Below are 13,002 nucleotides of genomic sequence, written 5' to 3'. Positions count from 1 at the left end.
ACCTCTGCCCTGCCGCCCCGTCCGGGATGTGAGGAGCGTCTCTGCCCGGCCGCCCTGTCTGAGGGGTGGGGAGACCCTCTGCCTGGCAACCGCCCCGTCTGAGAGGTGGGGAGCCCCTCCGCCCGGCAGCCGCCCCGTCTGAGAAGTGAGGAGCGTCCTCCCTCCTCGTCCGGGAGGGAGGTGGGGGGGTCAGCCCCCCGCCTGGCCAGCCGCCCCGTCCGGGAGGCGAGGGGTGCCTCTGCCCGGCCGCCCCTACTGGGAAGTGAGGAGCCCCTCTGCCCGGCCAGCCGCCCCGTCTGGGAGGGAGGTGGGGGGGGTCAGCCCCCCGCCCGGCCAGCCGCCCCGTCCGGGAGGGAGGTGGGGGGGTCAGCCCCCCGCCCGGCCAGCCGCCCCGTCCGGGAGGGAGGTGGGGGGGATCAGCCCCCCGCCCGGCCAGCCGCCCTGTCCAGGAGGTGGGGGGGCGCCTCTGCCCGGCCGCCCCTACTGGGAAGTGAGGAGCCCCTCTGCCCGGCCAGCCGCTCTGTCTGGGAGGGAGGTGGGGGCGTCAGCCCCTGGCCCGGCCAGCCGCCCCGTCCGGGAGGGAGGTGGGGGGGTTAGCCCCCCGCCTGGCCAGCCGCCCCGTCCGGGAGGTGAGGGGCGCCTCTGCCCGGCCGCCCCTTCTGGGAAGTGAGGAGCCCCTCTGCCCGGCCAGCCGCCCTGTCCGGGAAGGAGGTGGGGGGGTCAGCCCCCCGCCCGGCCAGCCGCCCCGTCCGGGAGGGAGGTGGGGGGGTCAGCCCCCCGCCCGGCCAGCCGCCCCGTCCGGGAGGGAGGTGGGGGGGTCAGCCCCCCGCCCGGCCAGCCGCCCCGTCCGGGAGGGAGGTGGGGGGGTCAGCCCCCCGCCCGGCCAGCCGCCCCGTCCGGGAGGGAGGTGGGGGGATCAGCCCCCCGCCCGGCCAGCCGCCCCGTCCGGGAGGGAGGTGGGGGGATCAGCCCCCCGCCCGGCCAGCCGCCCTGTCCGGGAGGTGAGGGGCGCCTCTGCCCGGCCGCCCCTACCGGGAAGTGAGGAGCCCCTCTGCCCGGCCAGCCGCCCTGTCCGGGAGGGAGGTGGGGGGTTCAGCCCCCCGCCGGGCCAGCCGCCCCGTCGGGGAAGTGAGGGGCGCCTCTGCCCGGCCGCCCCTACTGGGAAGTGAGGAGCCCCTCTGCCCGGCCAGCCGCCCTGTCCGGGAGGGAGGTGGGGGGTCAGCCCCCCGCCCGGCCAGCCGCCCCGTCCGGGAGGTGAGGGGCGCTTCTGCCCGGCCGCCCCTACTGGGAAGTGAGGAGCTCCTCTGCCCGGCCACCACCCCATCTGGGAGGTGTACTCAACAGCTCATTGAGAACGGGCCATGAAGACAATGGCGGTTTTGTGGAATAGAAAGGGGGGAAAGGTGGGGAAAAGATTGAGAAATCGGATGGTTGCTGTGTCTGTGTAGAAAGAGGTAGACATGGGAGACTTTTCATTTTGTTCTGTACTAAGAAAAATTCTTCTGCCTTGGGATCCTGTTGATCTGTGACCTTACCCCCAACCCTGTGCTCTCTGAAACATGTGCTGTATCCACTCAGGGTTGAATGGATTAAGGGCGGTGCAAGATGTGCTTTGTTAAACAGATGCTTGAAGGCAGCATGTTCGTTAAGAGTCATCACCACTCCCTAATCTCAAGTACCCAGGGACACAAACACTGCAGAAGGCCGCAGGGTCCTCTGCCTAGGAAAACCAGAGAACTTTGTTCACTTGTTTATCTGCTGACCTTCCCTCCACTATTGTCCTGTGACCCTGCCAAATCCCCCTCTGCGAGAAACACCCGAGAATGATCAATAAAAAAGAAAAAAAAAAAAAAGAATATACACAGTAAAAACTGGAATGAACTCCAGAGCTCAGAGACAGAAGCAAGACTTAACTACTTTTTCTTCAGCCTCCGTCTCCCGGGTGCAAGCAATTCTCCTGCCTCATCCTTCAGAGTAGCTGGGATTACAGGCATGTGCCACCACGCCTGGCTAATTTTTGTATTTTTAGTAGAGATGGGGTTTCACCATGTTGGCCAGGCTGGTCTCGAACTCCTGACCCCAGGTGATCTGCCCCCCTCGGCTTCCCAAAGTGCTGGGATTACAGATGTGAGCCACCACGCCCAGCCAGTACTTTTTCAATATAGTATTTAATTTTATTCCTTCTTGGTCACAGGTGCTTAAAATTTTTTTTTCAGTAAATTTTAAACCATGTAAATAACGTATTAAAAAGACTAAATTACGGCTGGGTGCAGTGGCTCATGCCTTGTAATCCTAGTATTTTGGGAGGCTGAGGAGGGAGGAATCGATGACCCCAGGAGTTCGAGCCCAGACTGGGCAACATGGCAAAACCCAGACTATACCAAAAAATACAAAAAATTAGCCAGGCATGGTGGTGCGCACTTGTCGTTCCAGCTACTTGGGAGGCTGAGGTGGGAGGATCACCCAAACCTGCGAGGTTGAGGCTACAGGGAGCCAAAACTGCACCACTACACTCCAGCCTAGGTAACAGATTGAGATCTTGTCTCAAAAACAAACAAACAAAAAAAACTAAATTAAGAGGGAGAAAAAGCAAACCCTAATAATGAATACAAACAAAAACTGTGAAATTTGATAATCAAAATAAACAAATTCAACAAACAAGCTGAAAAATGTTATTTCAAGTAACTTTTGAACAAAGTTCATCTTTAATGCAGTATACGCTAAGAATAAAAAGGACTGGAAAAAAAACTGCACTTGGTAGGGTTATTGTTAGTAAAATACTGGCATTATAAATCTGACTCTGTTTTCTGTGTAGAAAATGCCACTAATGTTAACTTTGATTAGGAATTTAAAATACCAATGTAGGCCAGGCACAGTGGCTCACGTCTGTAATCCCAACACTTTGAGAGGCCAAAGTGAGTGGATCACTTAAGGCCAGGGGTTCGAGACCAGCCTGGCCAATATTGTAAAACCCCATCTCTACTAAAAATACAAAAATTAGCCAGACGCCTGTAATCCTAGCTGCTCGGGAGGCTGAGGCACAAGAATCGCTTCAACCCAGGAGGCAGAGGTTGCAATGAGCCAAGATTGCACAACTGCACTCCAGCCTAGGTGACAGAGGGAGACTGTCTCAAAAAATAAATAAAATAAAATACCAATGTAAGCTGATGATTTTTAATATCATGTTTTCTAGCTCTGTCCACTGAAAAGGGCATACAAGCAAATGCATACACCACCAAGCATCCAAATCCTGGTTTATAAATAATATTTTCTACCAAAAGAACTGGGACTCCTTGGAGAAATGGGAAGATACAAAAGGAAAGGAAAAGACAAGAAGGACTTGGGTTATTGTTTTGCCAAAAAAGCAAAGGAGCCCTCAAATTAACTGGGGCTAGTGCCAGGTGCTTGGGAGACTGAGGTAGGAGAATCACTTGAGCCCAGGAGTTCCAGGCTGCAGGCAGCTATGATCTTGCCACTGCACTCTAGCCTGGGCAACGAAGTGAGATCCAGTCTCAAAAAAAAAAAAAAAAGACCAAAAGCAATAAGGGCCAAATACCTGCTCCTGCTTAAAGACTAAAGAGATACGAAATATCTAGATTGGGGCCGGGTGTGGTGGCTCACACCCATAATCCCAGCACTTTGGGAGGACGAGGAGGGCGGATCACAAGGTCAGGAGATCGAGACCATCCTGGCTAACACGGTGAAACCCTGTCTCTACTAAAAATACAAAAAATTAGCCAGGCATGGTGGCGGGCGCCTGTAGTCCCAGCTACTCGGGAGGTTGAGGCAGGAGAATGGCGTGAACCCAGGAGGCGGAGCTTGCAGTGAGCCAAGATCATCCCAGCCTGGGAGACAGAGCGAGACTCTGTCTCAAAAAATAAAAAAAAAAAAGAAACGAAATATCTAGATTGGATACTGGATTAGAGAAAGAAAAATTCTGTGAGATGTTACTCAGACAACTAGAGAAATTTGAGTATGAATTTTCAATACTATATAAATGTTCAATGTCCAGAATTAGTTAATATTGCGGGTACTTAACTTGTTCTTGGGCGGAGAAGTGCGGAGAAGTGCATATCTGTGAATAACACTAAATGGCTCCGAAAATAATACATGAGGGGCTGGGAGGCAGGAAGGGAGGAATAAAGCAAATGTGACAAAATGTTAAAAATGGGTGAATCAGAATAAAAAGTACATAGGAGTTCTTTGAACTATTCTTCCAACTCTTCTGTTAGTTCATATTTATTTCAAAATTTAAACATTTAAACACGAAAGGGGGAAAGCAAAAGCTCTTTATTACAGAAAACAGTTAATGAATATAAACAAATAACAAAATTAGAAAACCCCCAATAAATGACTCAGCTAATAATCATCAATCATTAAGTGAAAAATATTTTGAGAAGTGAGGTACTCACATGATGCTAAAGTTATCACCCCACAGATCAAGTATAACTGCAAAGGGAAAAATATACCTCTTTGATGAAGAAATCCAATGGACACATTAACCAGGTAAATTTGGCATTGTAAATAACGCAAGCTAACATCTGGCAGTCCCTACCACCTTATTGAAGGCTCATAGCTAGAAGTATATCCTCACAATATAAATCACATATCATCACCTGTGAAGTTTTTTCTTTTTTTTTTTTTTTTTTTTTTTTTTGAGACAGGGTTCTCTTGTCGCCTAGGCTGGAGTACAGCAGCAGGATGTCGGCTCACTGCAACCTCCACCTCTCTGGCTCAAGCCATCCTCCTGTCTCAACCTCCCAAGTAGCTGGGACTACAGGCGCAGGCCACCAAACCCGGCATTTTTTTTTCTTTTTTTAAAATAGAGACAGGGTTTTGCCAAACTGTCCAGGCTGGTCTTGAACTCCTGGGCTCTAGCAATCCATCTGCCTCAGCCTCTCAAAGTGCTGGGATTACAGACATGAGCCACCGCACCTGGCCTCTACGAAGTATTTTTGCCAAAAATATTTGACCCAAATTTAGTCAAACCTCTCTAGATCTAACTTGTAGTTTACAGGAAATAAAAGGAATAGAGAAACAACAGGAATTGAGAAACAAAATACATGACATTTTAAGCATACAATAAGAAATTCCAAAATATGGAACGTTCTTTAAAAAGATGAGGCTAGCTGTTTGTGGTGACAGAGTCAGGAAGGGGCAGCAGGTGCCAGGTCCGGCCTCAAAGGTGGCAAGAAGAACCCTTTGAAACTGCCCAAAAAGCAGGCCAAGAAGATGAATAAGGCTTTCAAGCAGAAACAAGAAAAGGAACGAAAGAAACACAAGGAGCTAAAAGCGAAAGCCTCCGGGAAGGGGCTCCGGCCACAGGTGGAATTTAAAAATCTGGCAGAAAGTAAGCTGTGCCCTGTGCCTGAAGCAATGGTGACCCTTGATTTCATTCGTATTTAAACATCTGTATTCCCTGCCATAATATCTGTTGCCACCTATAGCTGGAATGAAGTGTCGTCTTGAAGCTGGAGTCTATTGCACATTAAAGAATAAACTTTTATTTAAAAAAAAAAAAAAAAAACGGCAGGTGTGGTGGCTCACACCTGTAATCCTAGCACTTTGTGAGGCCAAGGTGGGCAGATTGCTTGAGCTGGGAGGTTGAGGCTGCAGTGAGCTGTGATTGTGCCACTGCACTCCAACCTGGATGACAAAGTAAGACCCTGTCTCAAAGTAAACAAAATTTTTAAATTTTAAATAAAAAATATTAATAAAATAAATTAAAATGCTTACAGTGGCTCATCATCTCTTTAGTTGTTTTTCTTTTTTTTTTTTTTTTTGAGACAGTCTCGCTCTGTTGCCCTGGCTGCAGTGCAGTGGCACAATTTCAGCTCACTACAACCTCCACCTCCTGAGTTCAAGCGATTCTCATGCCTCAGTCTCCCGAGTAGCTGGGACTACAGGCATGCGCAACCACACCCGGCTAATTTTTGTATTTTTAGTAGAGACGAGGTTACACAATGTTGGCCAGGCTGGTCTCAAACTCCTGACCTCAGGTGATCTGCTCACCTCAGCCTCCCAAGTGCTGGGATTACAGGCGTGAGCCACTGGGCCCGGCCTCTCTTTAGTTGTTTTCACTCCATTCCTGCCTTAGCTATGAATTTAAAGTAAAACCAGCCCAGAATCTTGCCAGAGACTGCTCTTTGGTCTTTGTTCTACCCTAAACTCTGTGTAACCTAGAATTAAACCAACTCTTCAACAACTGTGGAACAAAGCCAAAAAAAATAGAACTACACCAACTCATTCGGAAAAAAAAAAAAAGATGATGCTAAAGATTTCATGCTAATTGCCTTAGGTATGATAATGATTTTATATGTTTTCAGCTGGAGACTGGCTTGAAATAAAAATGTAGAAAAGCATAGGAAAAAGCATTATTTCAAAGACATGCATCCTGAGGTATTACAGGGAAAAGCAGTATATCTGCAATTTAATTTCAAATCATTCAAGAAAGGGAGGATATAGAGTTAAAGCAAAATGGTTAAATGTTGGTTAACAGTCGAATCCAAACAGAAGGCATATGGGTGTTCACTGTAGTATTCTTTCACCTTTGCTGCATGTTTGAAATTTTTTTTTTTAAGACGGCATTTCACTCTTGTTGCCCAGGCTGAAGTACAATGCGCAATCTCAGCTCACTGCAACCTCCGCCTCCAAGGTTGAAGCGATTCTCTTGCCTCAGCTTCCCAAGTAGCTGGGATTACAGGAATGCGCCACCACGCCCGGCTAATTTTTTTTGTATTTAGTAGGGATGGGGTTTCACCATGTTGGCCAGGCTGGTCTTGAACTCCTGACCTCAGGTGATCCACCTGTGTGGGCCTCCCAAAGTGCTGGGATTACAGATGTGAGCCACTGCACCTGGCTTGAAATTTCTTAAAGTTGCAAAAAAGTTACCAGAATATTCCATATACCAAAAAAGGAAAATTGCTCCTCCACCTACTAAGTTGAGAGCAAACAGAGTAGAGAGCAGGTGCCTATAACAACAAACTGCCTAAAGCACAGTTTTGCACGTATCATCCCACTCAAGGATCTGCTCAAAATGGTAAGGCATAGAGGCAGGTACTAATGGGACACAAAGTAACAGAAGGCAGTCACACAGACACTAGACTAACTAAACAAGTTATGAATAAATGAGAGTCACTGAAGACCTCATTAATTGGATTTAGCTGGATTTTAAGGACTGAACAGAATAGGAATAGTGTGAAAGGAAGGAGAATACAATCCAGGCAAAGAGTTAATAAGCAACAGCCAAAGATCAGAAATAAACCAAGTCATGAGGGGAATTTTTGTAGAAAATTCATTCTTCAATTTGTATAATGCCTAGGTTTTAGGAATACAAAAATATAAGGTACTATAGCACGTCTTCAACGTGCTCACAAAGAGCTGGCAGCAGTGACTCATGACTCCCAAGACTTTGAAAGGCTGAAGTGGGAGGATCGCTTGAGCCTAGGAATTAGAGGCTACAGTGAGCCATGATCATGCCACTGTATTCCAGCCTGGGTGACAAAGTGAGACCCTGTCTCAGAAAACAAACAAACAAACTAAAAACCAAAGTATTCACAAGTAGTGGAGAAGGTATAGCCGAAATACATTAAAGATATATACAAAATGCTTTAATAGCAGAGAAAGGAGTGATTAATTTATCAGAGGAATGAGATTGTCAGTAAATTTCAACAAAGATATTTGAGTTAATGTTTAAAACTGAAAATGATGTCACCAATTAAATTCATCACAGAAAGAAAAAAAATGTTAACATTTAAAGAATGCCTACTATATATGAGGCACTTTTTACCTTTAGGTTTTATAGTTAACATTCTTATATACAAAGAAACTGAAGCTTAGAGAGTTTAATTAACTGACCCAATATAAAAAAGGTAGTTAATGGTGAGCCTGGCATTCAAACCTAGGTCCATTTGCTGCTGAAACCCATACATGCCCTTTCCAATACTACCTAGCTCTGGGAATTTATAAGCACACTAATCATGAGTACAAGGTACAACACAACTTTAGAAAGTCAGTCACTACCAGAAAATTAGTAAAATGTTTAAGGGCCAGACAGATGAGAGTAGCACTGCTCAGATTTTCCAATACACTGAAGAGCTTCAGTCTCTAGGACTAATGTAAATGGTTTGAAATGGGGAGATAAATGTTACCAAAGAAAAATCATTTTCAGCAGAGCGCGGTGGCTCATGCCTGTAATCCCAGCACTTTGGGAGGCCCACACAGGTGGATCATTTGAAGTCAGGAGTTAGAGACCAGCCTGGCCAACATGGTGAAACCCCGCCTCTACTAAAAAATACAAAAATTGGCCAGGTGCGGTGGCTCACGCCTGTAATCCCAGCACTTTGGGAGGCCGAGGTGGGCGGATCACGAGGTCAGGACATCGAGACCATCCTAGCTAACACGGTGAAATCCCGTCTCTACTAAAAATACAAAAAATTAGCCGGACGCGGTGGCGGGCGCCTATAGTCCCAGCTACTCGGGAGGCTGAGGCAGGAGAATGGCGTGAACCCGGGAGGCGGAGCTTGCAGCGAGCCAAAGATCGCGCCACTGCACTCCAGCCTGGGCGACAGAGCGAAACTCTTGTCTCAAAAAAAAAAAAAAAAAAGAATTCCAGAAACACATTTATAAGTGAAAATTTTTCACTAATATCTTTGTCGTAATCGTAAAGCTTTTCTGTAACCTTACTATCCTATTCTGAAATATGAAGCAGTTCAAACTTCAGCCATAATCAAATAATATTCCCCCGCAAAGTAATGGGAAAAGTATATGAACTTATTACTTAGCAAAGAGAGCTCTGAATAAATACCTTAAGTGCTTAGTAAAAATATAATTAAAGCCTTACGTCAATATAAAACCGTGATGGCAAAATCTGTTTAGTATTTTTCACCAACCAAAGAAAATTATCCAAGTTAAGCCATCAGCTTCACAGATAAACATTTATTTTTGTCTAAACCATTGTAATATATATAAGCCAAATTCCTTTTTTTTTTTTTTTTTTTTGAGACGGAGTCTCGCTCTGTTGCCCAGGCTAGAGTGCAATGGCGCGATCTTGGCTCACTGCAACCTCTGCCTCCGAGGTTCAAGTGATTCTCTTGCCTCAGCCTCCCGAGTAGCTGGGATTACAGGCGCCCACCACCACACCCAGCTAATTTTTGTATTTTTAGTAGAGACGGGGGTTCCGCCATGTTGGTCAGGCTGGTCTCGAACTCCTGACCTCAGGTGATCCGCCCACCTTGGCGTCCCAAAGTGCTGGGATTACAGGCGTGAGCCACCGCGCCCGGCCATAAGCCAACTTTCTACCAAAATTCTTCCCAGGAGTACAGGAAAGACAAGTTAAAATTTCTCCCCAAGTTTCAAGAAGATAGTCTAAATATGGAACTTCAAGTCTCAGCAAAAACTCAAATCTATACAATATTTTATCTTCTTCCGGTCAAGGAGACAAAAAAAGCAAAAGTATCTTACAGTAATAAAAAATGGGTCAAATGCAATTAAGGCGAGGAAATGAAAAATGCCACAAGAGGTACAACTAGCATAACTGTCACTAAAAGGTTTGAATTAAGTAGGTTTACCACTGCACCATATTCACAGGCTATATATATATACACACACACATATATACATATATACACATATATATGTATATATAGCATGCATTAGCTCTCCAGAGTGTACTTAAAAAGTAAACTCTACGCTCCCCAGAGTTGTTCCTTTCAGTGCAGGCTTTTTGTTCATATTCTAATGTCTTCCAAAGTTCCTGAACAGTCAACTTAAGATCATGTGTGTAGAAACTACTTTAAAACATTCTTGACAGGCTTTCTACAAGTAGCCCGTATTTTTCTGATTTGATTTAAATAGATCCAATTACGGAATTCCCTACCGACCTGCCGCCGCCGCCTCCTCCTTACTCCGGAAGGGGCCACTAATCCCAAGGGTTACAACCAAGTACAAACATTCATTGTCATTTCTTTTAAGAAAGCATGCTAAGATCCTCACTACTTAGTTGCCAGAAGACAACTTAAAATTAGAAACAGGGATCTAGCACAAACCAAATAGAAATACAACTATTCCAAAAAAGCAGGGCTTTGCCTGTCAAGCTGTAGCCTCATCCTTATTATAAGCACTGATTGCAAGCCACGATAACATCACGGCTAAGTCTTCAGCTGTTTTGCAGATTTCACGTTAACTTCCCATGACCCTTTCAACCAACTACTTCAACTCGGCCCACTTCTTTCCACTCCCGCCCCAAACCTCAGTTAAAATGCATTTCCCTCCAAACTTCACGTCTTAACTGTGGCCTGACTTACGTCTTCTCGTCGCCACCGCTCCCAGTCAGGGCCTTAGTTCTCCCATGGCCGCTTTCCCCGGTTGGCCTCCAGCCCCCTCCCATAAGGCTCGAACCTGCCTCGACCAGCCGCCCCGAGGTCGAGTCTCCCAGTTCCTCCAACCTGTGCCCAGGCGCCCGTCCAGGCCCCCAAAGCACGCAACGGCCGAGCCCGAAAATGGCGGAGAGTGCCGCTGCCTGCTGCAGGCGAGCAGTCCCGTGTCGCCGCCGCACTCACCGTCTGGCTTTGAGCAGAGCTCCTAAATGGCCAGCGAAACGTTCGCCTTCAGAGCCAGGAATGTCTCTCTTGTTTGGTCTCCCCACCCCGATCCTCTCAATCCCGCTCCTCCAAAGGAGCAGCCGCCATCTTCCCCTATGGGCCACCGAACGCACGCTCTGGGGTCATCACGCACTGGCGGACGGCGCTACGTCACGCGCGCCTGGACCGCGGGCCTCTGTGAGGTTCGATCTGCGCATGTGCCTAGGTGAGGGGCCGGGCCGCGAGACCCTGCAGAGCGCTTCCTTTGTTCCGGAGCGAGTAGGACGCGCTACCTACTGGATGAAGGAAGCGACTGCGTTTCGCAGTGCTGACTTTTTTTTTACAGTGTGAGCTAACGTGGATGCTCTGAAAAACACCCTGTTTTCCAGTATGTGAATGAGTATATTTGTACGGGGCCGGTACGGCAGACATAGCGGGTCGTTGGACCGAGCCCACCGAGAGTGGATCTGTGGGAAGCCACTGTGGCACCTTGCTGAGTCTGTTCACCCGTGCAGCTAGCTGGTGGCAGCCCTGGCAGATCCCGGCACACAGTCAGGCTCCACGCCTTACCCGAGCCAGTTGTGCCTCTAGATTACGCCTCGCTTAAAGTCCAGCGACCAAGATAGAAAAACAGCCCCACGGTGCAACCATTTTGGAAAACCGCTGCAGTTTCTGCCAAAGCTAAATGTACGCTTACCTTGTGACCCCAGAAATTTCACTTCAAGAGGAATGAGTGCATACGTCCACCAAAGGCATGTGCAAGAATGTCCATAGCACGTTTATTCGTAGTAGTAAAAAACTGGTAACCTAAATGTCCATCAGCAGTTGAGTGGCTAAATTGTGGTGTATCATACAGTGGATTTCTACAGAGAAATAGGAAGTTACGGATAAACGCAACAGCCTGAACGAATAGCAGCTACTGTTAACTTAGGCACAAAGAAGAGGACGCTGTATGATTCCATTTTGATGAGGTTCAAAATATAACTGCACAGCAAGTTGTTCTCCAGTATGAATCAGGAATCGTACCAGCCTGGGGAACATGGCGAGATCCCATCTTTACGCGTCGGGGTGCGTTCCTGTGACCGCCTTCCTGTGATCATTGCTGTGATGGGTACTTGGGAGACTGGGGTGGGAGGATCACTTGAGCCCAGGAGTTGGAGGGCGCAGTGAGCCAAGATCGTGCCAGTGCACTTAAGTCTTGGCAGCAGAGTAAGACCTTGTCTCAAAGAAGTCTTACTTTTGACTCCATAATCCCCTTCCAAAAATATTCTAAGGATAGCCTCAGAGATGTGAGTAAGATTTGTGTACTAATCTTTGAGGTATTAATGATAGCAAAAAAAAAGCGAAACAGTAGCAGACAATGATTAAATAATGGCACATCCATACGTAGACTATCATGCAGACATTACACAGTATCTAAAGTTTTTATGATAACATCAGAAATGTTTATAAACTTCTATATTTTTTCTTTTTTTAGAGACAAGGTCTCTCACCCAGGGTGATCATAACTCACTGCAGCCTCAACCTTCCGGGCTCAAGTGATCCTCTCACCTCAGCCTCCCTAGTAGCTCAGACTAATGACCTGTACCAGGACACCCATACCCAGCTAATTTTAGTAGAGACTGTCAGGCCTCTGAGCCCAAGCTAAGCCATCATATCCCCAGTGACTTGCACGTATACATCCAGATGGCCTGAAGCAACTGAAGATCCACAAAAGTGAAAATAGCCTTAACTGATGACATTCCACCATTGTAATTTGTTTCTGCCCCACCCTAACTGATCAATGTACTTTGTAATTTCCCCGACCCTTAAGAAGGTTCTTTATAATTCTCCCACCCTTGAGAATGTACTTTGCGAGATCCACCCCCTGCCCACAAAACATTGCTCCAAACTCCAATGCCTATCCCAAAACCTGTAAGAACTAATGATAATCCCACCACCCTTTGCTGACTCTCTTTTCGGACTCAGCCCACCTGCACCCAGGTGAAATAAACAGCCTTGTTGCTCACACAAAGCCTGTTTGGTGGTCTCTTCACACGGACACGTGAGACAGAGACAAGATCTGATTATGTTGCCCAGGGCGGTCTCAAACTCCTGGGTTCAAGCAATCCTCCTGCCTCAGCCTCCCAAAGTGCTGGGATTACAGGCCATGCGCCACCATGCCCAGCCCCTATAATCTTATTTTGATATGTGTCTAGAAATATGTAAGGAGGCCAGACAATTCCAGTTCTGTGTGATGAGCTCAGGTTAGGATGGAAGGAAGCCATGGACACCCTGAGTGCAAGGCAGGAAAGCCAGGATAGAAGGCAGGATTCTCAAGGGCTGAAGGTAGGGAATGGGGTCAGGAAGGTAACGCTAAGAAGTCCGCTCATCAATTGGGTTTTGAGGTTAGGCAGAAAAGCAAGTGGTCAGTTCCTAGAAA

General features: G+C 47.4%; 1 protein-coding gene across 5 annotated transcripts in view; it reads right to left on the bottom strand.

Annotated features, from left to right (window-relative positions):
- The window catches only part of WDR33 (WD repeat domain 33), a 105,648-nt gene extending 93,584 nt beyond the window's left edge, over positions 1 to 12,064 (bottom strand). For 3 of the 5 annotated variants that reach the window (XM_003828250.6, XM_008953604.5, XM_055108563.2), the window contains exon 1: positions 10,560 to 12,064. The gene's annotated coding sequence lies outside the window, so the exon portion shown is untranslated. The remainder of the gene's footprint in view (positions 1 to 10,559) is intronic. The other 2 variants (XM_063595189.1, XM_063595188.1) reach the window with 1 other exon arrangement.
- Positions 12,065 to 13,002: the final 938 nt, after the last annotated feature.

The sequence above is a fragment of the Pan paniscus genome, chromosome 13, assembly GCF_029289425.2.
Source record: "Pan paniscus chromosome 13, NHGRI_mPanPan1-v2.0_pri, whole genome shotgun sequence".
Lineage (NCBI taxonomy): Eukaryota > Metazoa > Chordata > Mammalia > Primates > Hominidae > Pan > Pan paniscus.
The sequence above is the reverse complement of the archived record's forward strand: the minus strand, read 5'-3'. Positions and strand labels throughout refer to the sequence as shown.